This window comes from Eleutherodactylus coqui, chromosome 13, assembly GCF_035609145.1.
Source record: "Eleutherodactylus coqui strain aEleCoq1 chromosome 13, aEleCoq1.hap1, whole genome shotgun sequence".
Classification (NCBI taxonomy): Eukaryota; Metazoa; Chordata; class Amphibia; order Anura; family Eleutherodactylidae; genus Eleutherodactylus; species Eleutherodactylus coqui.
Window position 1 is genome coordinate 43,494,013 of NC_089849.1, and position 12,116 is coordinate 43,506,128.

General features: G+C 43.6%; 21 non-coding genes across 21 annotated transcripts; all 21 read left to right on the forward strand.

Annotated features, from left to right (window-relative positions):
* Positions 1-129: 129 nt before the first annotated feature.
* Positions 130-201, forward strand: TRNAC-GCA (transfer RNA cysteine (anticodon GCA)). Its single transcript has one exon. It is a non-coding gene; the product is annotated as a tRNA-Cys (tRNA).
* A 477-nt stretch (positions 202-678) lies between these two features.
* On the forward strand, positions 679-750 carry TRNAC-GCA (transfer RNA cysteine (anticodon GCA)). The gene has a single exon. It is a non-coding gene; the product is annotated as a tRNA-Cys (tRNA).
* Positions 751-1,227: 477 nt separating this feature from the next.
* On the forward strand, positions 1,228-1,299 carry TRNAC-GCA (transfer RNA cysteine (anticodon GCA)). Its single transcript has one exon. It is a non-coding gene; the product is annotated as a tRNA-Cys (tRNA).
* Positions 1,300-2,032: 733 nt separating this feature from the next.
* Positions 2,033-2,104, forward strand: TRNAC-GCA (transfer RNA cysteine (anticodon GCA)). The gene has a single exon. It is a non-coding gene; the product is annotated as a tRNA-Cys (tRNA).
* Positions 2,105-2,581: 477 nt separating this feature from the next.
* TRNAC-GCA (transfer RNA cysteine (anticodon GCA)) lies at positions 2,582-2,653 on the forward strand. The gene has a single exon. It is a non-coding gene; the product is annotated as a tRNA-Cys (tRNA).
* A 477-nt stretch (positions 2,654-3,130) lies between these two features.
* Positions 3,131-3,202, forward strand: TRNAC-GCA (transfer RNA cysteine (anticodon GCA)). Its single transcript has one exon. It is a non-coding gene; the product is annotated as a tRNA-Cys (tRNA).
* A 477-nt stretch (positions 3,203-3,679) lies between these two features.
* TRNAC-GCA (transfer RNA cysteine (anticodon GCA)) lies at positions 3,680-3,751 on the forward strand. The gene has a single exon. It is a non-coding gene; the product is annotated as a tRNA-Cys (tRNA).
* A 733-nt stretch (positions 3,752-4,484) lies between these two features.
* TRNAC-GCA (transfer RNA cysteine (anticodon GCA)) lies at positions 4,485-4,556 on the forward strand. The gene has a single exon. It is a non-coding gene; the product is annotated as a tRNA-Cys (tRNA).
* Positions 4,557-5,033: 477 nt separating this feature from the next.
* Positions 5,034-5,105, forward strand: TRNAC-GCA (transfer RNA cysteine (anticodon GCA)). The gene has a single exon. It is a non-coding gene; the product is annotated as a tRNA-Cys (tRNA).
* A 477-nt stretch (positions 5,106-5,582) lies between these two features.
* On the forward strand, positions 5,583-5,654 carry TRNAC-GCA (transfer RNA cysteine (anticodon GCA)). Its single transcript has one exon. It is a non-coding gene; the product is annotated as a tRNA-Cys (tRNA).
* A 477-nt stretch (positions 5,655-6,131) lies between these two features.
* On the forward strand, positions 6,132-6,203 carry TRNAC-GCA (transfer RNA cysteine (anticodon GCA)). The gene has a single exon. It is a non-coding gene; the product is annotated as a tRNA-Cys (tRNA).
* A 477-nt stretch (positions 6,204-6,680) lies between these two features.
* On the forward strand, positions 6,681-6,752 carry TRNAC-GCA (transfer RNA cysteine (anticodon GCA)). Its single transcript has one exon. It is a non-coding gene; the product is annotated as a tRNA-Cys (tRNA).
* Positions 6,753-7,229: 477 nt separating this feature from the next.
* Positions 7,230-7,301, forward strand: TRNAC-GCA (transfer RNA cysteine (anticodon GCA)). The gene has a single exon. It is a non-coding gene; the product is annotated as a tRNA-Cys (tRNA).
* A 477-nt stretch (positions 7,302-7,778) lies between these two features.
* TRNAC-GCA (transfer RNA cysteine (anticodon GCA)) lies at positions 7,779-7,850 on the forward strand. The gene has a single exon. It is a non-coding gene; the product is annotated as a tRNA-Cys (tRNA).
* A 733-nt stretch (positions 7,851-8,583) lies between these two features.
* Positions 8,584-8,655, forward strand: TRNAC-GCA (transfer RNA cysteine (anticodon GCA)). Its single transcript has one exon. It is a non-coding gene; the product is annotated as a tRNA-Cys (tRNA).
* Positions 8,656-9,132: 477 nt separating this feature from the next.
* TRNAC-GCA (transfer RNA cysteine (anticodon GCA)) lies at positions 9,133-9,204 on the forward strand. The gene has a single exon. It is a non-coding gene; the product is annotated as a tRNA-Cys (tRNA).
* Positions 9,205-9,681: 477 nt separating this feature from the next.
* On the forward strand, positions 9,682-9,753 carry TRNAC-GCA (transfer RNA cysteine (anticodon GCA)). The gene has a single exon. It is a non-coding gene; the product is annotated as a tRNA-Cys (tRNA).
* Positions 9,754-10,230: 477 nt separating this feature from the next.
* TRNAC-GCA (transfer RNA cysteine (anticodon GCA)) lies at positions 10,231-10,302 on the forward strand. The gene has a single exon. It is a non-coding gene; the product is annotated as a tRNA-Cys (tRNA).
* Positions 10,303-10,779: 477 nt separating this feature from the next.
* On the forward strand, positions 10,780-10,851 carry TRNAC-GCA (transfer RNA cysteine (anticodon GCA)). The gene has a single exon. It is a non-coding gene; the product is annotated as a tRNA-Cys (tRNA).
* A 477-nt stretch (positions 10,852-11,328) lies between these two features.
* TRNAC-GCA (transfer RNA cysteine (anticodon GCA)) lies at positions 11,329-11,400 on the forward strand. The gene has a single exon. It is a non-coding gene; the product is annotated as a tRNA-Cys (tRNA).
* Positions 11,401-11,877: 477 nt separating this feature from the next.
* TRNAC-GCA (transfer RNA cysteine (anticodon GCA)) lies at positions 11,878-11,949 on the forward strand. Its single transcript has one exon. It is a non-coding gene; the product is annotated as a tRNA-Cys (tRNA).
* Positions 11,950-12,116: the final 167 nt, after the last annotated feature.

Genomic DNA, 12,116 nt, shown 5'->3' on the forward strand with positions numbered 1-12,116 from the left:
TGCAGAGTCATCCACTCTCTCACTGGCAATCTTTATTGGTAGGGATTTCAACAAGCATCCTTAATTTTGAGAAATTGGTTTCCTCAGAACATTACTTTTTAAGAACCAGTGAGCCCAATCATAAGCCAAGGGGGTATAGCTCAGTGGAAGAGCATTCGACTGCAGATCGAGAGGTCCCTGGTTCAAATCCGGGTGCCCCCTTCAAGTGCCAGCTTTACTAATGCCATCCAACGATATGGTTACCTTTCCAAGAAAGCTCTCCTTCAACTTGTTACCCTTGAGCATTTTTCTCATGCAGAACTTGTCATCCACTCTCTCACTGGCAATCTTCATTGGTAGGGATTTCAACAAGCATCCTTACTTTTGAGAAATTGGTTTCCTCAGAACATTACTTTTTAAGAACCAGTGAGCCCAATCATAAGCCAAGGGGGCATAGCTTCAAATCTGGGTGCCCCCTTCAAGTGCCAGCTTTACTCATGCTATTCAACGATATGGTTACCTTTCCAAGAAAGCTCTTCTTCAACTTGTTACCCTTGAGCCTATTTCTCATGCAGAGTCATCCACTCTCTCACTGGCAATCTTTATTGGTAGGGATTTCAACAAGCATCCTTACTTTTGAGAAATTGGTTTCCTCAGAACATTACTTTTTAAGAACCAGTGAGCCCAATCATAAGCCAAGGGGGTATAGCTCAGTGGAAGAGCATTCGACTGCAGATCGAGAGGTCCCTGGTTCAAATCCGGGTGCCCCCTTCAAGTGCCAGCTTTACTAATGCCATCCAACGATATGGTTACCTTTCCAAGAAAGCTCTCCTTCAACTTGTTACCCTTGAGCATTTTTCTCATGCAGAACTTGTCATCCACTCTCTCACTGGCAATCTTCATTGGTAGGGATTTCAACAAGCATCCTTACTTTTGAGAAATTGGTTTCCTCAGAACATTACTTTTTAAGAACCAGTGAGCCCAATCATAAGCCAAGGGGGCATAGCTTCAAATCTGGGTGCCCCCTTCAAGTGCCAGCTTTACTCATGCTATTCAACGATATGGTTACCTTTCCAAGAAAGCTCTTCTTCAACTTGTTACCCTTGAGCCTATTTCTCATGCAGAGTCATCCACTCTCTCACTGGCAATCTTTATTGGTAGGGATTTCAACAAGCATCCTTACTTTTGAGAAATTGGTTTCCTCAGAACATTACTTTTTAAGAACCAGTGAGCCCAATCATAAGCCAAGGGGGTATAGCTCAGTGGAAGAGCATTCGACTGCAGATCGAGAGGTCCCTGGTTCAAATCCGGGTGCCCCCTTCAAGTGCCAGCTTTACTAATGCCATCCAACGATATGGTTACCTTTCCAAGAAAGCTCTCCTTCAACTTGTTACCCTTGAGCATTTTTCTCATGCAGAACTTGTCATCCACTCTCTCACTGGCAATCTTCATTGGTAGGGATTTCAACAAGCATCCTTACTTTTGAGAAATTGGTTTCCTCAGAACATTACTTTTTAAGAACCAGTGAGCCCAATCATAAGCCAAGGGGGCATAGCTTCAAATCTGGGTGCCCCCTTCAAGTGCCAGCTTTACTAATGCCATCCAACGATATGGTTACCTTTCCAAGAAAGCTCTCCTTCAACTTGTTACCCTTGAGCATTTTTCTCATGCAGAACTTGTCATCCACTCTCTCACTGGCAATCTTCATTGGTAGGGATTTCAACAAGCATCCTTACTTTTGAGAAATTGGTTTCCTCAGAACATTACTTTTTAAGAACCAGTGAGCCCAATCATAAGCCAAGGGGGCATAGCTTCAAATCTGGGTGCCCCCTTCAAGTGCCAGCTTTACTCATGCTATTCAACGATATGGTTACCTTTCCAAGAAAGCTCTTCTTCAACTTGTTACCCTTGAGCCTATTTCTCATGCAGAGTCATCCACTCTCTCACTGGCAATCTTTATTGGTAGGGATTTCAACAAGCATCCTTACTTTTGAGAAATTGGTTTCCTCAGAACATTACTTTTTAAGAACCAGTGAGCCCAATCATAAGCCAAGGGGGTATAGCTCAGTGGAAGAGCATTCGACTGCAGATCGAGAGGTCCCTGGTTCAAATCCGGGTGCCCCCTTCAAGTGCCAGCTTTACTAATGCCATCCAACGATATGGTTACCTTTCCAAGAAAGCTCTCCTTCAACTTGTTACCCTTGAGCATTTTTCTCATGCAGAACTTGTCATCCACTCTCTCACTGGCAATCTTCATTGGTAGGGATTTCAACAAGCATCCTTACTTTTGAGAAATTGGTTTCCTCAGAACATTACTTTTTAAGAACCAGTGAGCCCAATCATAAGCCAAGGGGGCATAGCTTCAAATCTGGGTGCCCCCTTCAAGTGCCAGCTTTACTCATGCTATTCAACGATATGGTTACCTTTCCAAGAAAGCTCTTCTTCAACTTGTTACCCTTGAGCCTATTTCTCATGCAGAGTCATCCACTCTCTCACTGGCAATCTTTATTGGTAGGGATTTCAACAAGCATCCTTAATTTTGAGAAATTGGTTTCCTCAGAACATTACTTTTTAAGAACCAGTGAGCCCAATCATAAGCCAAGGGGGTATAGCTCAGTGGAAGAGCATTCGACTGCAGATCGAGAGGTCCCTGGTTCAAATCCGGGTGCCCCCTTCAAGTGCCAGCTTTACTAATGCCATCCAACGATATGGTTACCTTTCCAAGAAAGCTCTCCTTCAACTTGTTACCCTTGAGCATTTTTCTCATGCAGAACTTGTCATCCACTCTCTCACTGGCAATCTTCATTGGTAGGGATTTCAACAAGCATCCTTACTTTTGAGAAATTGGTTTCCTCAGAACATTACTTTTTAAGAACCAGTGAGCCCAATCATAAGCCAAGGGGGCATAGCTTCAAATCTGGGTGCCCCCTTCAAGTGCCAGCTTTACTCATGCTATTCAACGATATGGTTACCTTTCCAAGAAAGCTCTTCTTCAACTTGTTACCCTTGAGCCTATTTCTCATGCAGAGTCATCCACTCTCTCACTGGCAATCTTTATTGGTAGGGATTTCAACAAGCATCCTTACTTTTGAGAAATTGGTTTCCTCAGAACATTACTTTTTAAGAACCAGTGAGCCCAATCATAAGCCAAGGGGGTATAGCTCAGTGGAAGAGCATTCGACTGCAGATCGAGAGGTCCCTGGTTCAAATCCGGGTGCCCCCTTCAAGTGCCAGCTTTACTAATGCCATCCAACGATATGGTTACCTTTCCAAGAAAGCTCTCCTTCAACTTGTTACCCTTGAGCATTTTTCTCATGCAGAACTTGTCATCCACTCTCTCACTGGCAATCTTCATTGGTAGGGATTTCAACAAGCATCCTTACTTTTGAGAAATTGGTTTCCTCAGAACATTACTTTTTAAGAACCAGTGAGCCCAATCATAAGCCAAGGGGGCATAGCTTCAAATCTGGGTGCCCCCTTCAAGTGCCAGCTTTACTCATGCTATTCAACGATATGGTTACCTTTCCAAGAAAGCTCTTCTTCAACTTGTTACCCTTGAGCCTATTTCTCATGCAGAGTCATCCACTCTCTCACTGGCAATCTTTATTGGTAGGGATTTCAACAAGCATCCTTACTTTTGAGAAATTGGTTTCCTCAGAACATTACTTTTTAAGAACCAGTGAGCCCAATCATAAGCCAAGGGGGTATAGCTCAGTGGAAGAGCATTCGACTGCAGATCGAGAGGTCCCTGGTTCAAATCCGGGTGCCCCCTTCAAGTGCCAGCTTTACTAATGCCATCCAACGATATGGTTACCTTTCCAAGAAAGCTCTCCTTCAACTTGTTACCCTTGAGCATTTTTCTCATGCAGAACTTGTCATCCACTCTCTCACTGGCAATCTTCATTGGTAGGGATTTCAACAAGCATCCTTACTTTTGAGAAATTGGTTTCCTCAGAACATTACTTTTTAAGAACCAGTGAGCCCAATCATAAGCCAAGGGGGCATAGCTTCAAATCTGGGTGCCCCCTTCAAGTGCCAGCTTTACTAATGCCATCCAACGATATGGTTACCTTTCCAAGAAAGCTCTCCTTCAACTTGTTACCCTTGAGCATTTTTCTCATGCAGAACTTGTCATCCACTCTCTCACTGGCAATCTTCATTGGTAGGGATTTCAACAAGCATCCTTACTTTTGAGAAATTGGTTTCCTCAGAACATTACTTTTTAAGAACCAGTGAGCCCAATCATAAGCCAAGGGGGCATAGCTTCAAATCTGGGTGCCCCCTTCAAGTGCCAGCTTTACTCATGCTATTCAACGATATGGTTACCTTTCCAAGAAAGCTCTTCTTCAACTTGTTACCCTTGAGCCTATTTCTCATGCAGAGTCATCCACTCTCTCACTGGCAATCTTTATTGGTAGGGATTTCAACAAGCATCCTTACTTTTGAGAAATTGGTTTCCTCAGAACATTACTTTTTAAGAACCAGTGAGCCCAATCATAAGCCAAGGGGGTATAGCTCAGTGGAAGAGCATTCGACTGCAGATCGAGAGGTCCCTGGTTCAAATCCGGGTGCCCCCTTCAAGTGCCAGCTTTACTAATGCCATCCAACGATATGGTTACCTTTCCAAGAAAGCTCTCCTTCAACTTGTTACCCTTGAGCATTTTTCTCATGCAGAACTTGTCATCCACTCTCTCACTGGCAATCTTCATTGGTAGGGATTTCAACAAGCATCCTTACTTTTGAGAAATTGGTTTCCTCAGAACATTACTTTTTAAGAACCAGTGAGCCCAATCATAAGCCAAGGGGGCATAGCTTCAAATCTGGGTGCCCCCTTCAAGTGCCAGCTTTACTCATGCTATTCAACGATATGGTTACCTTTCCAAGAAAGCTCTTCTTCAACTTGTTACCCTTGAGCCTATTTCTCATGCAGAGTCATCCACTCTCTCACTGGCAATCTTTATTGGTAGGGATTTCAACAAGCATCCTTAATTTTGAGAAATTGGTTTCCTCAGAACATTACTTTTTAAGAACCAGTGAGCCCAATCATAAGCCAAGGGGGTATAGCTCAGTGGAAGAGCATTCGACTGCAGATCGAGAGGTCCCTGGTTCAAATCCGGGTGCCCCCTTCAAGTGCCAGCTTTACTAATGCCATCCAACGATATGGTTACCTTTCCAAGAAAGCTCTCCTTCAACTTGTTACCCTTGAGCATTTTTCTCATGCAGAACTTGTCATCCACTCTCTCACTGGCAATCTTCATTGGTAGGGATTTCAACAAGCATCCTTACTTTTGAGAAATTGGTTTCCTCAGAACATTACTTTTTAAGAACCAGTGAGCCCAATCATAAGCCAAGGGGGCATAGCTTCAAATCTGGGTGCCCCCTTCAAGTGCCAGCTTTACTCATGCTATTCAACGATATGGTTACCTTTCCAAGAAAGCTCTTCTTCAACTTGTTACCCTTGAGCCTATTTCTCATGCAGAGTCATCCACTCTCTCACTGGCAATCTTTATTGGTAGGGATTTCAACAAGCATCCTTACTTTTGAGAAATTGGTTTCCTCAGAACATTACTTTTTAAGAACCAGTGAGCCCAATCATAAGCTAAGGGGGTATAGCTCAGTGGAAGAGCATTCGACTGCAGATCGAGAGGTCCCTGGTTCAAATCCGGGTGCCCCCTTCAAGTGCCAGCTTTACTAATGCCATCCAACGATATGGTTACCTTTCCAAGAAAGCTCTCCTTCAACTTGTTACCCTTGAGCATTTTTCTCATGCAGAACTTGTCATCCACTCTCTCACTGGCAATCTTCATTGGTAGGGATTTCAACAAGCATCCTTACTTTTGAGAAATTGGTTTCCTCAGAACATTACTTTTTAAGAACCAGTGAGCCCAATCATAAGCCAAGGGGGCATAGCTTCAAATCTGGGTGCCCCCTTCAAGTGCCAGCTTTACTCATGCTATTCAACGATATGGTTACCTTTCCAAGAAAGCTCTTCTTCAACTTGTTACCCTTGAGCCTATTTCTCATGCAGAGTCATCCACTCTCTCACTGGCAATCTTTATTGGTAGGGATTTCAACAAGCATCCTTACTTTTGAGAAATTGGTTTCCTCAGAACATTACTTTTTAAGAACCAGTGAGCCCAATCATAAGCCAAGGGGGTATAGCTCAGTGGAAGAGCATTCGACTGCAGATCGAGAGGTCCCTGGTTCAAATCCGGGTGCCCCCTTCAAGTGCCAGCTTTACTAATGCCATCCAACGATATGGTTACCTTTCCAAGAAAGCTCTCCTTCAACTTGTTACCCTTGAGCATTTTTCTCATGCAGAACTTGTCATCCACTCTCTCACTGGCAATCTTCATTGGTAGGGATTTCAACAAGCATCCTTACTTTTGAGAAATTGGTTTCCTCAGAACATTACTTTTTAAGAACCAGTGAGCCCAATCATAAGCCAAGGGGGCATAGCTTCAAATCTGGGTGCCCCCTTCAAGTGCCAGCTTTACTCATGCTATTCAACGATATGGTTACCTTTCCAAGAAAGCTCTTCTTCAACTTGTTACCCTTGAGCCTATTTCTCATGCAGAGTCATCCACTCTCTCACTGGCAATCTTTATTGGTAGGGATTTCAACAAGCATCCTTAATTTTGAGAAATTGGTTTCCTCAGAACATTACTTTTTAAGAACCAGTGAGCCCAATCATAAGCCAAGGGGGTATAGCTCAGTGGAAGAGCATTCGACTGCAGATCGAGAGGTCCCTGGTTCAAATCCGGGTGCCCCCTTCAAGTGCCAGCTTTACTAATGCCATCCAACGATATGGTTACCTTTCCAAGAAAGCTCTCCTTCAACTTGTTACCCTTGAGCATTTTTCTCATGCAGAACTTGTCATCCACTCTCTCACTGGCAATCTTCATTGGTAGGGATTTCAACAAGCATCCTTACTTTTGAGAAATTGGTTTCCTCAGAACATTACTTTTTAAGAACCAGTGAGCCCAATCATAAGCCAAGGGGGCATAGCTTCAAATCTGGGTGCCCCCTTCAAGTGCCAGCTTTACTCATGCTATTCAACGATATGGTTACCTTTCCAAGAAAGCTCTTCTTCAACTTGTTACCCTTGAGCCTATTTCTCATGCAGAGTCATCCACTCTCTCACTGGCAATCTTTATTGGTAGGGATTTCAACAAGCATCCTTACTTTTGAGAAATTGGTTTCCTCAGAACATTACTTTTTAAGAACCAGTGAGCCCAATCATAAGCCAAGGGGGTATAGCTCAGTGGAAGAGCATTCGACTGCAGATCGAGAGGTCCCTGGTTCAAATCCGGGTGCCCCCTTCAAGTGCCAGCTTTACTAATGCCATCCAACGATATGGTTACCTTTCCAAGAAAGCTCTCCTTCAACTTGTTACCCTTGAGCATTTTTCTCATGCAGAACTTGTCATCCACTCTCTCACTGGCAATCTTCATTGGTAGGGATTTCAACAAGCATCCTTACTTTTGAGAAATTGGTTTCCTCAGAACATTACTTTTTAAGAACCAGTGAGCCCAATCATAAGCCAAGGGGGCATAGCTTCAAATCTGGGTGCCCCCTTCAAGTGCCAGCTTTACTCATGCTATTCAACGATATGGTTACCTTTCCAAGAAAGCTCTTCTTCAACTTGTTACCCTTGAGCCTATTTCTCATGCAGAGTCATCCACTCTCTCACTGGCAATCTTTATTGGTAGGGATTTCAACAAGCATCCTTACTTTTGAGAAATTGGTTTCCTCAGAACATTACTTTTTAAGAACCAGTGAGCCCAATCATAAGCCAAGGGGGTATAGCTCAGTGGAAGAGCATTCGACTGCAGATCGAGAGGTCCCTGGTTCAAATCCGGGTGCCCCCTTCAAGTGCCAGCTTTACTAATGCCATCCAACGATATGGTTACCTTTCCAAGAAAGCTCTCCTTCAACTTGTTACCCTTGAGCATTTTTCTCATGCAGAACTTGTCATCCACTCTCTCACTGGCAATCTTCATTGGTAGGGATTTCAACAAGCATCCTTACTTTTGAGAAATTGGTTTCCTCAGAACATTACTTTTTAAGAACCAGTGAGCCCAATCATAAGCCAAGGGGGCATAGCTTCAAATCTGGGTGCCCCCTTCAAGTGCCAGCTTTACTAATGCCATCCAACGATATGGTTACCTTTCCAAGAAAGCTCTCCTTCAACTTGTTACCCTTGAGCATTTTTCTCATGCAGAACTTGTCATCCACTCTCTCACTGGCAATCTTCATTGGTAGGGATTTCAACAAGCATCCTTACTTTTGAGAAATTGGTTTCCTCAGAACATTACTTTTTAAGAACCAGTGAGCCCAATCATAAGCCAAGGGGGCATAGCTTCAAATCTGGGTGCCCCCTTCAAGTGCCAGCTTTACTCATGCTATTCAACGATATGGTTACCTTTCCAAGAAAGCTCTTCTTCAACTTGTTACCCTTGAGCCTATTTCTCATGCAGAGTCATCCACTCTCTCACTGGCAATCTTTATTGGTAGGGATTTCAACAAGCATCCTTACTTTTGAGAAATTGGTTTCCTCAGAACATTACTTTTTAAGAACCAGTGAGCCCAATCATAAGCCAAGGGGGTATAGCTCAGTGGAAGAGCATTCGACTGCAGATCGAGAGGTCCCTGGTTCAAATCCGGGTGCCCCCTTCAAGTGCCAGCTTTACTAATGCCATCCAACGATATGGTTACCTTTCCAAGAAAGCTCTCCTTCAACTTGTTACCCTTGAGCATTTTTCTCATGCAGAACTTGTCATCCACTCTCTCACTGGCAATCTTCATTGGTAGGGATTTCAACAAGCATCCTTACTTTTGAGAAATTGGTTTCCTCAGAACATTACTTTTTAAGAACCAGTGAGCCCAATCATAAGCCAAGGGGGCATAGCTTCAAATCTGGGTGCCCCCTTCAAGTGCCAGCTTTACTCATGCTATTCAACGATATGGTTACCTTTCCAAGAAAGCTCTTCTTCAACTTGTTACCCTTGAGCCTATTTCTCATGCAGAGTCATCCACTCTCTCACTGGCAATCTTTATTGGTAGGGATTTCAACAAGCATCCTTAATTTTGAGAAATTGGTTTCCTCAGAACATTACTTTTTAAGAACCAGTGAGCCCAATCATAAGCCAAGGGGGTATAGCTCAGTGGAAGAGCATTCGACTGCAGATCGAGAGGTCCCTGGTTCAAATCCGGGTGCCCCCTTCAAGTGCCAGCTTTACTAATGCCATCCAACGATATGGTTACCTTTCCAAGAAAGCTCTCCTTCAACTTGTTACCCTTGAGCATTTTTCTCATGCAGAACTTGTCATCCACTCTCTCACTGGCAATCTTCATTGGTAGGGATTTCAACAAGCATCCTTACTTTTGAGAAATTGGTTTCCTCAGAACATTACTTTTTAAGAACCAGTGAGCCCAATCATAAGCCAAGGGGGCATAGCTTCAAATCTGGGTGCCCCCTTCAAGTGCCAGCTTTACTCATGCTATTCAACGATATGGTTACCTTTCCAAGAAAGCTCTTCTTCAACTTGTTACCCTTGAGCCTATTTCTCATGCAGAGTCATCCACTCTCTCACTGGCAATCTTTATTGGTAGGGATTTCAACAAGCATCCTTACTTTTGAGAAATTGGTTTCCTCAGAACATTACTTTTTAAGAACCAGTGAGCCCAATCATAAGCTAAGGGGGTATAGCTCAGTGGAAGAGCATTCGACTGCAGATCGAGAGGTCCCTGGTTCAAATCCGGGTGCCCCCTTCAAGTGCCAGCTTTACTAATGCCATCCAACGATATGGTTACCTTTCCAAGAAAGCTCTCCTTCAACTTGTTACCCTTGAGCATTTTTCTCATGCAGAACTTGTCATCCACTCTCTCACTGGCAATCTTCATTGGTAGGGATTTCAACAAGCATCCTTACTTTTGAGAAATTGGTTTCCTCAGAACATTACTTTTTAAGAACCAGTGAGCCCAATCATAAGCCAAGGGGGCATAGCTTCAAATCTGGGTGCCCCCTTCAAGTGCCAGCTTTACTCATGCTATTCAACGATATGGTTACCTTTCCAAGAAAGCTCTTCTTCAACTTGTTACCCTTGAGCCTATTTCTCATGCAGAGTCATCCACTCTCTCACTGGCAATCTTTATTGGTAGGGATTTCAACAAGCATCCTTACTTTTGAGAAATTGGTTTCCTCAGAACATTACTTTTTAAGAACCAGTGAGCCCAATCATAAGCCAAGGGGGTATAGCTCAGTGGAAGAGCATTCGACTGCAGATCGAGAGGTCCCTGGTTCAAATCCGGGTGCCCCCTTCAAGTGCCAGCTTTACTAATGCCATCCAACGATATGGTTACCTTTCCAAGAAAGCTCTCCTTCAACTTGTTACCCTTGAGCATTTTTCTCATGCAGAACTTGTCATCCACTCTCTCACTGGCAATCTTCATTGGTAGGGATTTCAACAAGCATCCTTACTTTTGAGAAATTGGTTTCCTCAGAACATTACTTTTTAAGAACCAGTGAGCCCAATCATAAGCCAAGGGGGCATAGCTTCAAATCTGGGTGCCCCCTTCAAGTGCCAGCTTTACTCATGCTATTCAACGATATGGTTACCTTTCCAAGAAAGCTCTTCTTCAACTTGTTACCCTTGAGCCTATTTCTCATGCAGAGTCATCCACTCTCTCACTGGCAATCTTTATTGGTAGGGATTTCAACAAGCATCCTTAATTTTGAGAAATTGGTTTCCTCAGAACATTACTTTTTAAGAACCAGTGAGCCCAATCATAAGCCAAGGGGGTATAGCTCAGTGGAAGAGCATTCGACTGCAGATCGAGAGGTCCCTGGTTCAAATCCGGGTGCCCCCTTCAAGTGCCAGCTTTACTAATGCCATCCAACGATATGGTTACCTTTCCAAGAAAGCTCTCCTTCAACTTGTTACCCTTGAGCATTTTTCTCATGCAGAACTTGTCATCCACTCTCTCACTGGCAATCTTCATTGGTAGGGATTTCAACAAGCATCCTTACTTTTGAGAAATTGGTTTCCTCAGAACATTACTTTTTAAGAACCAGTGAGCCCAATCATAAGCCAAGGGGGCATAGCTTCAAATCTGGGTGCCCCCTTCAAGTGCCAGCTTTACTCATGCTATTCAACGATATGGTTACCTTTCCAAGAAAGCTCTTCTTCAACTTGTTACCCTTGAGCCTATTTCTCATGCAGAGTCATCCACTCTCTCACTGGCAATCTTTATTGGTAGGGATTTCAACAAGCATCCTTAATTTTGAGAAATTGGTTTCCTCAGAACATTACTTTTTAAGAACCAGTGAGCCCAATCATAAGCCAAGGGGGTATAGCTCAGTGGAAGAGCATTCGACTGCAGATCGAGAGGTCCCTGGTTCAAATCCGGGTGCCCCCTTCAAGTGCCAGCTTTACTAATGCCATCCAACGATATGGTTACCTTTCCAAGAAAGCTCTCCTTCAACTTGTTACCCTTGAGCATTTTTCTCATGCAGAACTTGTCATCCACTCTCTCACTGGCAATCTTCATTGGTAGGGATTTCAACAAGCATCCTTACTTTTGAGAAATTGGTTTCCTCAGAACATTACTTTTTAAGAACCAGTGAGCCCAATCATAAGCCAAGGGGGCATAGCTTCAAATCTGGGTGCCCCCTTCAAGTGCCAGCTTTACTCATGCTATTCAACGATATGGTTACCTTTCCAAGAAAGCTCTTCTTCAACTTGTTACCCTTGAGCCTATTTCTCATGCAGAGTCATCCACTCTCTCACTGGCAATCTTTATTGGTAGGGATTTCAACAAGCATCCTTACTTTTGAGAAATTGGTTTCCTCAGAACATTACTTTTTAAGAACCAGTGAGCCCAATCATAAGCCAAGGGGGTATAGCTCAGTGGAAGAGCATTCGACTGCAGATCGAGAGGTCCCTGGTTCAAATCCGGGTGCCCCCTTCAAGTGCCAGCTTTACTAATGCCATCCAACGATATGGTTACCTTTCCAAGAAAGCTCTCCTTCAACTTGTTACCCTTGAGCATTTTTCTCATGCAGAACTTGTCATCCACTCTCTCACTGGCAATCTTCATTGGTAGGGATTTCAACAAGCATCCTTACTTTTGAG